Source organism: Meriones unguiculatus, chromosome 20 (genome assembly GCF_030254825.1).
Source record: "Meriones unguiculatus strain TT.TT164.6M chromosome 20, Bangor_MerUng_6.1, whole genome shotgun sequence".
In the NCBI taxonomy this organism is placed as follows: domain Eukaryota; kingdom Metazoa; phylum Chordata; class Mammalia; order Rodentia; family Muridae; genus Meriones; species Meriones unguiculatus.
Genome location: NC_083367.1, coordinates 28,024,243 through 28,035,243, shown reverse-complemented (window position 1 = coordinate 28,035,243; position 11,001 = coordinate 28,024,243). Strand labels below are relative to the sequence as shown.

At 40.0% G+C, this 11,001-nt stretch overlaps 1 pseudogene; it reads right to left on the bottom strand.

The window, feature by feature from the left end:
• Positions 1 to 1,066: 1,066 nt before the first annotated feature.
• On the bottom strand, positions 1,067 to 1,691 carry LOC110556021 (small ribosomal subunit protein eS8-like; annotated as a pseudogene).
• Between the last annotated feature and the right edge of the window lie 9,310 nt (positions 1,692 to 11,001).

Genomic DNA, 11,001 nt, shown 5'->3' with positions numbered 1-11,001 from the left:
GAGAGACATGGCCCATTAGCAATACTTGGTGGTCTATGACTGACACGCTGTACAGTAATAAAAGATGCCAGTCCACAAGATGCCCACAGCTAGTTTGCGCCTCTCAGCTGCACGGCACAGAATTCCAGTTTGGATTAGTTGAAATACCAAACATGTAGTGCCTCGAGTGAAAATCACAGGGTTTTCTTATACACAGCTTGGCCAAAAAGGTGGAGTCAAGTAATATTATCTGAGATCTCTTTTCTTTTTCACCTGTCATGCTTGTTTCGATCTGTGTTCATTTTAATCCTCAATGGGTCTTTCTCAACATGGCTGTGAGGAGAAGCTCTGCAGTTATGTAGGCAGGCTTTAGACTGTATCATCCTTAGAACTTCAAGAAATAGGACTTGACCTTCTTTCCCACAATAATTATAAGAATCAGTTCTCAAATAAAAACTATATATTTCAAAGTACAATGTGATGTTTTTGTATATATAATACAATAATTAAGCAAGCCAATTAATTAATTAATTATCTTAGGCACTCATTTTTATGGTAAGAACATTAAAATTTTTCTTTTAGTACACTTGGAGTATTACATATTACAATATTGAGTATGATCATCATGTTGCTCAGTAGATCTCAGTTTTTGTTGTTGTTGTTGTTTGTTTGTTTGTTTGTTTTTTAATTCGTTTTCTCTAACTGACGGTTCGGCCAAGATCTCCTGATTCTCACTGCACATACCGCAAACTATGCATACTATTCTACTCTGTACAAATTAACAAAGTAACGGCCATCCCTGTAGTGTATTGAGATCGTTGATAGGTAAAGTCTGACTGTAGTCCTTCACAGGAGAAGTAGCGAGGATGCTTGGTGCAGAACTGCACAAATTTCTGTAAACACAGAGTAACCTACCCGCCTGGATCTAAAAGTCAGGTTTTCTACAGAATCATTCTGAAAAGGGATCCATTATTGATGACAGAGGTCTTGTTAAAGTTACCCAAAACATTTGCAACATCAATTTCTTCTTCCTTTTTTAAAAAATAGAACAATAAACACCTTTATTACATGAGCTATGAACGATGGTTTATTTGTCTTTCCGGGCTTTGATCTTCCTCAGATAGAAGTCCAGCTGCTTGCCCTCTCCACATAGCTATCTGCTCGGCCACTCTGGCCGGGTCATGAGGCAATACAGGCAAGAAGCTTGCCCTGCTGGAACTGCGCTTGCAGGTGACTGCTGATTTTGGCGTTATTTTTCTCTCATCGTATGTCTTCTGAATTTTCTTTGATCTTCTTTTGTTTAAAATCTCTTCCTCCTCAGGAATCAGCTTGGCCCCCTGCTTGCGGCCCAGAGGCAGTGCGTAGTGGAACGCGCACCACTGTTGGTTCGGTGTGCAGTAAATAAGCAAATCGCAGTTCTTCGCCAGCGTCTTGTTGCGGGCAAGCTCGTTATTGGATTCGTTGTAGACAACATCAGTGATCCTTGTTTTGCAAGTACAACCCTCAGAGACCCAGGAAAAGTTCCCCATAGCCAATCTCAGGGCACGGTACTTCTTACTGCCTCCTCGAAATCGGACTGTGTTTATGTGACGAGGGCCAATCTTTGCGTTGGCAGCAGGGCGTCCCAGCTCATCCTTCCGCTTCTTGTGGTTGGGCTTTCTCTTACCCCCGGTCTTGAGTCACTTGTGGCAGTTGTCTCCAGAGATGCCCATCGTTAGGCGCTGTCGGGAAAGAGCTCAACATCAGTTTCAACATCCACAACCTGGCACAGGTTAGAAGGATGCCGGGCACTGTTTACAATGCTCCGCGGTTAGTCATATCTTAATTGGCTCCTATCTCCATCAGTTTATTGCCTAGATTATTTCATGGTGTGTTTGGTCCTTCTTCCTCTACAAGCTGGGGATAATGATTGTGCTTATTTGGTTGTGTGGATTCTTTGTGTTAACTTATGTAAGAGTCTTACCACACTGTTTGATGCAGTAGACACAGCCTAGTATTGTCCTTCAGCAACTATACTATGATTGTTACCATCTATGGCAATCCACGCCGATATGACCTGATTTCATATAAGTCATTCAGAGATCTGAATTTAGCTCTACCATTATCTTTGAACCTTATCACAGACATGGAAATGAGGGTAATGATGACACGAGAGATTTCAAGTGTGTCCTGAAGCAGATTGCAGGGAGAGGAGAAACCGGATTTTCCTGAGTCCTTATGTCTCAGTGTTGACTATGTTGAACTCAAGATGCCTGTATGATGACAGGATGGAGATGTCTGGTTTCAAATTCTATTCTGCACATAAGGACATACTTAGGGTAGGAGAAAAATCCTGTAAAAGTCATTTGCAAATGTCAGAGATTACAAAATATTCACCCTGGAGAATGGTTTGTGTGCTTTCTTCCTGTGCAGAATTTAACATCAACTGCAAAACTTTACTATCACGACATGCGCTATTTTAAAGATATCTTTCTTTACTGATGTGATCTAGAAGCCAAGTTTTACATTCTTTGAAATTTATTTATTTATTTAATTCTTCTATCATATCTTACATCTCCTGACTACAGTTTCTCCTCTCTCCCCTCCCCCATTCTCTTTCTAGGTGACAAATGTCAAAAAGATGGAGAACTTACTACCTCCTTGCCTAGGGACAATGCATGCACTGGCTCCCCATTCCTTTTCTATTGTGGAAGTTTTGGGGCATTAAATCCAACGAAGCATAACTGAGGTCCTGATGGTGTCAGTGGGCAAGACTGTAGAGATGGAGGAAGAAGAGAAAGCACTTTTAGCAAAGTCAAAGCAGGAGGTGCGGCTCATTGGAGGGAGATGTTCAAACTGTCACATCCTAAAGAAACGAATTAGGCCGAGTAAACACAGCCTAATTTGCCAGTGGGAAGATCACTGGTGACATCATCCTTGTGATGGGCAGAGTCGAGGAAGTCATTGCTCTGTTTTTAGAAATGTTAAACCTGTCTGATGAGATAACTGAAGGAGGATTTACAGAACAGGTTCTTTTTATTTTGTTTCCAAGTGCAGAATAAAAATATGTTTTACTGACTCAATATAAAGAGGTCTCACTGAGAAATCCTGCGAAACAGTGAATAATTGATGGACTTTATTGACAGTGAGACTGACTCAGCAAAATTTTACACCTGTGCAGAAGAATTTTAAGATTTGCTAATCTTGAGATGAATACTATATAGATTATTGGAACACAGAAATTTTTAACTGAAACTTAGTCATCAATCCTACCTCTCTTTAAACAGATTTCAGGTCTTATATTGCTATTCAGTTCATTCAGGGTTGGAAGAACTCTGGAAGTTATTTTTGTGCATTTCTTTATTACTGGTTGTTTCATCTTATTTTCCCAGACACAAAGTCCTATTGATTCCTATTGATTCTTCTTCTTAATTATGTTTTGGATCTTTGAAATTTTTACTTTTAAATATTTTTATTAATTCTTTGAGATTCTTCTGCAATGTATTTTGATCATGTTCACCTCCAACTCATGCCTCTATTACCAGACTGCCTATACCTCAACTTTATGTCCTCTTTTATTTTATTTTTTTAATTTAACCCATCAGCTCACGTTTCTGATATTATATCAGTGGGTATGGAGCCATTCACTGGCAGAGAGTCTACCTACCAGAAGCCACACCCTTAGAGAAAACTGACTCTCCTTCCTCAAGAAGTGTCTTTCCATAACAACTCTTCAGTTAGGGTTTGGGATGACCCAACCCTTCTAACTCCATACAAGAATGTTGACTGGCTTGATCTAGTAACCACAGCTGCTGTAAGTTCATGAGTTCATTGGTTTTTCTCATGTCTAGATGACACCGTTTTGCTCTAATCCTCCCTGACATCTGACTATTACAGTCTTTCTGTCCCCTCTTCCAAGATGGTCCCATGCCTTCTCACATAAGAATGATCTAGATATTCCATCTGTGGATGAGTACTCCTCAGCCATTTATTTTCTCCCCTTTGTGCAATTGTGAGTTTCTGTGTTAACCTCCATGTACCACACAAGTCAACTTCTCTTGATGAGGTGTGAGCCTGCACTAAACTGTGTGTAGTGAGATATGGATTTAAAAGACAATTTCAAGCTTTGTCCCATTTAAGAAGATAATAGTAGATGGTTTATCGCTGGTGCCCATGAACTCCAGTCATGTGTTTCCTTCTTTGGAATGGACCTTAAATGGAGTCAGAAAACAGACAGGTGACTTCATAACGTTGGTGCTACTTTTGCTTCTATGATGCCATCTTGTCAGGTCTGCCCTTACTCTAGTTTTGAGTGTTCACAATTGCATATGATTGTTGATAATTGCACACCAGTAGACTGAATAATGCTTCCAACACTATGAAAGCTAGCCCACAGAGGGATGCTTTCTCATCAGTACCAGTTTAATTTTTCCATGTTCTGTGACAAGATTGTATTTTTTTTTCCAGAGGGTTTTTCTGTGTAGCCTTGGCTGTCCTAGACTCGCTTTGTAGATCAGGCTGGCCTTGAACTCACAGAGATCTGCCTGCCTCTGCCTTCCAAGTGCTTGGTACTATAGGTTTGCGCTAGCGCGCCTAGCTGATTGTATGGTATCTTTAGCAATAGAGTCTTACCGTCAAATTCTGTTGGGTAACTAAGGACGGTGGTGTTAGCCTGTATTGTTTGTGAGTCTCCTGGACAGTTCTGACCAATAGTTCCAGGGAGACATCCCACACCTACACACCTGGCACTGGAATTTTTCTTTGGCAACCTGTGGCTTCTGAGACAAGCATAATCCACTGCAGGAAATTCTAATCAGACACTTTTATATGTATCTACGTACATATTTGGGATAATAATGAAATAATAGGTGTACATGATGTGAGTTTTTCAAACATAAAGATTCTTAGAGTTAGTTATCCCTCCTTTCCCCACTTCTACCTACAATCCATCTGACTCCTCCCTCAAGCCCTCTTCCTGACAATTCCCTTTCATATTATTTTAAATGTTTTTTTCTTAATCAAGGTGATGTAATTCTCCCCCCCCAATCTCTACAGAATGGCAAGCAATTTAAAATGTTATTTAAAAGTCTAAAGATGTATCTAAATGAATGGGTTCACTTATTCAGCTCACATGTCAGGACTATTGTATCTATATTCTAGCTACAATGGACACCTGCTCTTTTATGCATAGGCTAGACTGCTCCGCACTCTGTCACATGTTTCCTGTCTTTAAATGAGCTCTTACTTCATTGAATGCTTTTTCCCATGGACCTTCCACCTGGAAAACAGATAAACTGTATCAGTGGAGGGATTAATGCTCCTGTGAAATTTCCTATCAGTCCTTTCCATTTGTACAGACTCTGCTGCAGAATACTAAATTCCTTTAACACATAACCAAAAAGATTTCTCAGCACCAGTTGTTTGGCATGCACATAGTAAGTTTCTGCTAGTTGTGATCCTCTACAGTGCTTCTCAGGTTTGAATGGCTAGTTTACAGAATCTTCTAAAGGAAATCTTTCATCTGCTGATGAAAGAGCTATTGGAAAAATGTATCCTTTATCTCTCGTTCATGGCTTAGGAAAGTTCTGCCCAAATAACCATTCATGCACTGGACCATTGCAAAAGTGAGAATAAACAATGTTAAACTACTAACATTTTACATTGAATCATTATAAAAACTGTTGTAATCTGAATGTATAGCTCTCATTGCAGCTTGTATGCAAGCTTATTTTAAGTTATATTATTGAACTATAATGGTCATGGGTATTCTATACCTCCTCTAAGCTGTGGATTTAGTTTGTTGTACCATTCCTAATTATTACTCCCCAAAATCGTTCTTTTACAATTTCTTATCTATCTATCTATCTATCTATCCATCCATCCATCTGTCTAATGTATGTGTGTGTGTGCCTGCATATACATGAACCATATGAATGCTGGGGGTCAATCAGAAAAGAGCATTTTATCTTCAGTTACTGTGTAGAAAGTATATCTTATGTATTGTAAGGATGCATTGCAATTAAAAGAAAAATGTATAACCTATAGATTGAAGCAGGAAAGAGGAAGCAGGACATCTAGGAGGCAGAAAGGATTCTGGGAGAGAGTAAAGCACAGCAGAGTCAGTCAACAAAATAAGAGAAAGATAAATACATGGTAACTGAGCCCAGGTAACTAGCCTTGTGGCAAAATGTAGATAAGTATAATGGGTTATCTTAAGTTATGGGCTTGTTAGAGAAGAGCCTAGTTATTTGGCCTAGGTATTTGCAAATAATATTTTGAGTCTCATGAGTTATTATTCTGAGAGCAAGGCCAGGACAAAAGAAACCACCCCCAACCACAATAGAATTGTAGTTACAGATGGTTGTAAGCCACCATGTGAGGGTTGGGACTAGAGCTTAGGTCCTTTACAAAAGCAGCCAGTGTTCTTAATCTGCCAAAACCATCTTTCTATGCACCACAAACCCTAAAATCCAGTATATATTGTTAATTTTGCCTCAGAACTGCTCCTCCATTTTTAAATTGTGATATGATACAGACAACATAAAAGTTTCCGTTTTAACCTTTTTATGTTTGTGTGGATTTGTATACCATGTACTGGTTAGTTTCTGTTAAGTTGGAGGCAACCTCGAAAGAGATAACCTCGACTGAGACATTACCACCATAAGATTGGTGCATGAGCGAGTCTGTAGGCATTTTTGATTGACATAGGGGTGCGCAGTAACCGCGGGTGGCACCACCATTGGGTAGGTGGTCCTAGGTTGTATACAGAAGCAAGCTGAGCTGTGTTTCTCCAAGGTCTCTAGTTTGACTCCAACCTACAGTTTGTAGGCTCCTGTGTTATCTCCCCTGACTATGAGCTATAGTGTGAGAAAGTCCTTTTCTCTCCAGGTTGGCTTTGGTCTCTATGACATCGTATCTTTCTGGATGTCCATAGTTGTTCTTTGTGCAGTTGGGTTGGAATAGGACTTGGGATGTCTTCCTTATATTTTGAGAGAGTCTCTCGTTGAAACTGAAATTTACTGACATGGCCCAGTAAGTACCAAGGATCCTTCCATCTCTGCCAGTGCTTCATGGCTGGGATTACAGTGATGGCGCTCTGCCCAGCTCTTCTTACATGGTGCTGAAGATCCAACTCAGGTGTTCATGTTAGTGGGGCAAGCACTTTACTGGCTGAGACTTCACCCCCTCCCTCACAACACCAGTTTCCAATACAGGAGCATTAAATCATTGAATAAATTTGTAACTTTATTGTTTACCCATACATGTCTTTACTCCTTGTAAAAGGAAAACACGATACACATTAAACTATCCTTCCCTATTGCTTTTTCCCCATGTGCCCAGACACTGCCATTTTATTTACTGACTTTATAAAAAAAAAAAAAACACAAACATTTAAAATATATCACTGTACTGCCATCTGCCTTCAAAATTCCTGAGAAGAAGCCTGAGAGAAATCTCCGTGCTTAGTCACTCTACTCTTCTTACACAGATTCAGCTGGGGATGCTGCTATCTGGTTGAGAAGGTAACTCCTTGTTCCTCCTTCACTGCCTCTTTCTTGAATTTTCTACTTGCTGTCTTCTGAGGGAGAGAGTTCAGGAAAAAAAAAACGTAGTCTTCGTAATTACAAGTGAGTGAATTTCATTTTGGCACATGGTGTTCTCATTTTTAGGAAACATGCTCAGTGCAAGAAGTCATACAATTACCCAGTCACCATAAGCTTGGGAGTTTCTTCTTCTCAGAGTAAACAATGGTTGATATTAGACTGGTTCTCAAATGTAGATGTGGGTCCTGAAGTTTATAATTCATCATTTGTATTTTCATCTGTGCCAAGTGTGATGGAGGTTTGCACAAGTGAACACCCATTGAAGCAGGATTTTTGTAAGACTGAATAATAACCATCTGTAATCTGAAAGGTGATTCCATTATGGCAAACTTCCTGGGAAAACTGAGTGGACTGACTGTTATAAAATTTGGGTTCATTGTTGAAAGTTACAAGTTTATACAATAATAAATACAGTTGTCATTTGGCCTTTACTGTGAAGCTTTGATTTGGTGGTAGAAAGAGGTAGTTTCTTAGAAATCCTTTCAATAGTTCTTTTTATTTTCCCCCTAAATGATCAAACCTTGGCTTGGAAGGTAGAACAGATTTTGAAGGGAGGGAAAAGATAATTGTTCAAGTCAAGACTAACAATTCCTTTTGTTCTTTCTAAGCATTTTTCTTGTTTCTAGGGCAAATAAGGGATTTTTCAAGCTAATTTAATTATAATAAGTGCTTCTTAAAATCCTAGAGAGCAGAAAATGACCTTGTTATTCAGGTTTATTTTCGCAAGTGATTAGTAGCAGTAGATCTTGGAGGAACTCGTTACTAAAATCCAACACAAGGTTGTAAGAATATTATTGTTATAGAGCAGCTTTTGAAAATATTTTACCTTTAGACTAAGAATCTCTTTAATTTGATTTGGCAGTTATTTAGACTTTGTAAGCAAAGTTTAGTCTGACATTTCATTTATTAGTTTTGAAAATCAATGGTAAGGTTAGAAAACTTTTACAATCTATTTGTAGTGTTTAGAGAAATATAAAACAAGGCACAGGTCTTGGTTGTAGAATTAATGCTAGTTATAAAGCCATAGCTACTTACCTACATGAATATGTTGATGCAAAACCACAGCATCTGAAAGGAAATAAGAGATAATTTGTTCTAGGGCCATTTGGAGTGGCTGTAGCCTGGGAACATAGATTTACTTTACCTCAAATTATATGTTCTAATGTTTTGAGAAATGTCATGGTTCCACAAAATAAAAAAAGTCATAAATCAAGGCAGGTTTAAAATACATTGGTGGGTAAATCAGAGAGGCCAGTAAGCAAGATGAGGAAAGCTTCTCTATGGGCCCAAGATGCTGACTGATGGCATTCTTAGCTCTTGGGTTGGTGAAAGTTAGCGGTCTACAAAAGTTACTAGATTTCAAGATGTTAGTCACAAGATGTTAGTTCTGATATAGAAGTGGGCAAGGGATGGCTGTTCTAGAGGGCTAGAATTATGTAATATTCTAATCTTTCCATAGTCAGTTAGCTAATTAATTCCAGTTGAAAGGGTTAGACTAACTTTGTAACCTATATGTCTTCTAAAGCCTATAGTTTTGAGTTTTAGGTCCAGGTTAAGCTAAAGCCTCTTAGTACCTTTCCAGAGAGTGAAGGAATGTGACCCTATCTGTGAGGACAGATATAAAAAAAGGGCAAGCAAGCAATGACCTTCACTCAGCAAAAGAAGGACCAGACCCTTGTCCTTGAGATAGCGTTTCTTAGCAACGAACCTAGACTTCTTCTGAGTAGCTTTTGACCTCCAGCCAAAAGTCTGTAGCCCCTAATCTTCAAGGATGAGCTAACCACCCCCACCTTAAATTGCAGCTGCATCCACACTTGGCAGGACTGGCCAAGCTTGAGCACCTAAGACTAACCAATTATCTTACTTTATAACTTCTTCATCCAATCCTAAATTGCCAAAACTGCAACTTCAAATTTCCCGCAATTTTTCTTTTAAAAACCTAAAGGCCTTTGTCTCCCGGTGCCACTCTTTGCTGACCAGCAAGGGTGATCCCGTTGTACAATGGTTAATAAACCTCTTGCTTTTGCAACGAGTCTTGTTTCTGGGAAGGGCGCGATTGAGCTCCTGAGCTGTGAGACCCCAGGTCTTACACAGTCAGTCAATTAGTCTCTGCAGACACAGCTTCTTTTTTTTTTTAATTTTATTAATTACACTTTATTCATTTTGTATCCCCCCACAAACTCCTCCTGCCTCCCCTCTTTACAGGAGTACTTGTTTACAAATATAAAGATACCTTGATTTGATGCCATGTGATGGTTCTATAATGTCCTCCCAAGGCACACATGCTTAAAACTTAGTCTTCAGTGTGGCTCTGAGGAGTTGTAGCCTGTATTCTTGTCTAAGACCTTCAGATCATTGGGGGCTCCTTAGAGTTTCTATTATTGCATCAAAACACCATAAGCAAAAAGCAAGTTGGGGAGAAAAGGGTTTATTTGGCTTACTCTTCTACATTGCTGTTCATCGCTGAAGGAAATTGGGACAGGAACTCAAATAGGGGAGGAACCTGGAGGCAGGAACTGATGCAGAGACACAGAGGGGTGATAGATACTTCCTGGCTTGCCCTCCATGGCTTGCTCAACCTGCCTTCTTATAAACCAAGGACCACCAGCCCAGAGATAGCACCACCCACAAAGGGCTGGACCCTCCCCGACTGATCACTAATTGAGAAAATGCCTCACAGTTGGATCTTAGAGAGGCACTTCCTCACCTGAGGCTCCTTTCTCTCTGATGACTCTGGCTTACATCAAGTTGACACAAAACCAGCCAGGACAGGGATCCCCCCTTTAAGGTGTTGGTGGGTCTCTAGTCCCTTCTTTCTTTATGAGGTCCAGCTATGGGTATGCATCTGCTCTGCCACACTCTCTGCAATGTGCTGCTTCATCATGGGCTCAAAAGCGATGCGGCCAAGTGAGCGTGGACTGCGACCTCTAAATCCATGAGGCGGAACAGCCTTTGCTGTGTGTGTAAGTCTATTGTCTCAGACAGCTGTAGTAACATTATAACAACGGTAAGATGACTAAAAGACAATCAAAATCTGAGTTCATATTTGCATAAATTGAGGACATGACTGCTCCAGTGTTCGGTGGAGGGGAAGGTTTTTGTTGCAGATAAAATACTAGCGAAAGGAGGTATTTGTTTCTTTCCCTCAGGTGAGCTAAGGGCCTTTGAGCTTCTGAGCCTTAGGCTAGGTCATTGGATTAGTTTCTCTTTCCAGAGTTGTGATAAAATACCCTTGACAAAAGCAACCAAGGAAGGGATAGCCAGAGGCATCTGGAAGGTCCAGAGCAAGGAAAGAAAGTAGACAAACATGGCCAGAGGACTAGACAGGTCATGAGAGGAGAGAGAGGGGTTGAGAGTGAGAGGATGACAAAGAGAGTGTGGGCAAAGGAGACCAAAGGAGAATGACTGGGAGAGAGCATTAAGCTGAAATAATAGGATT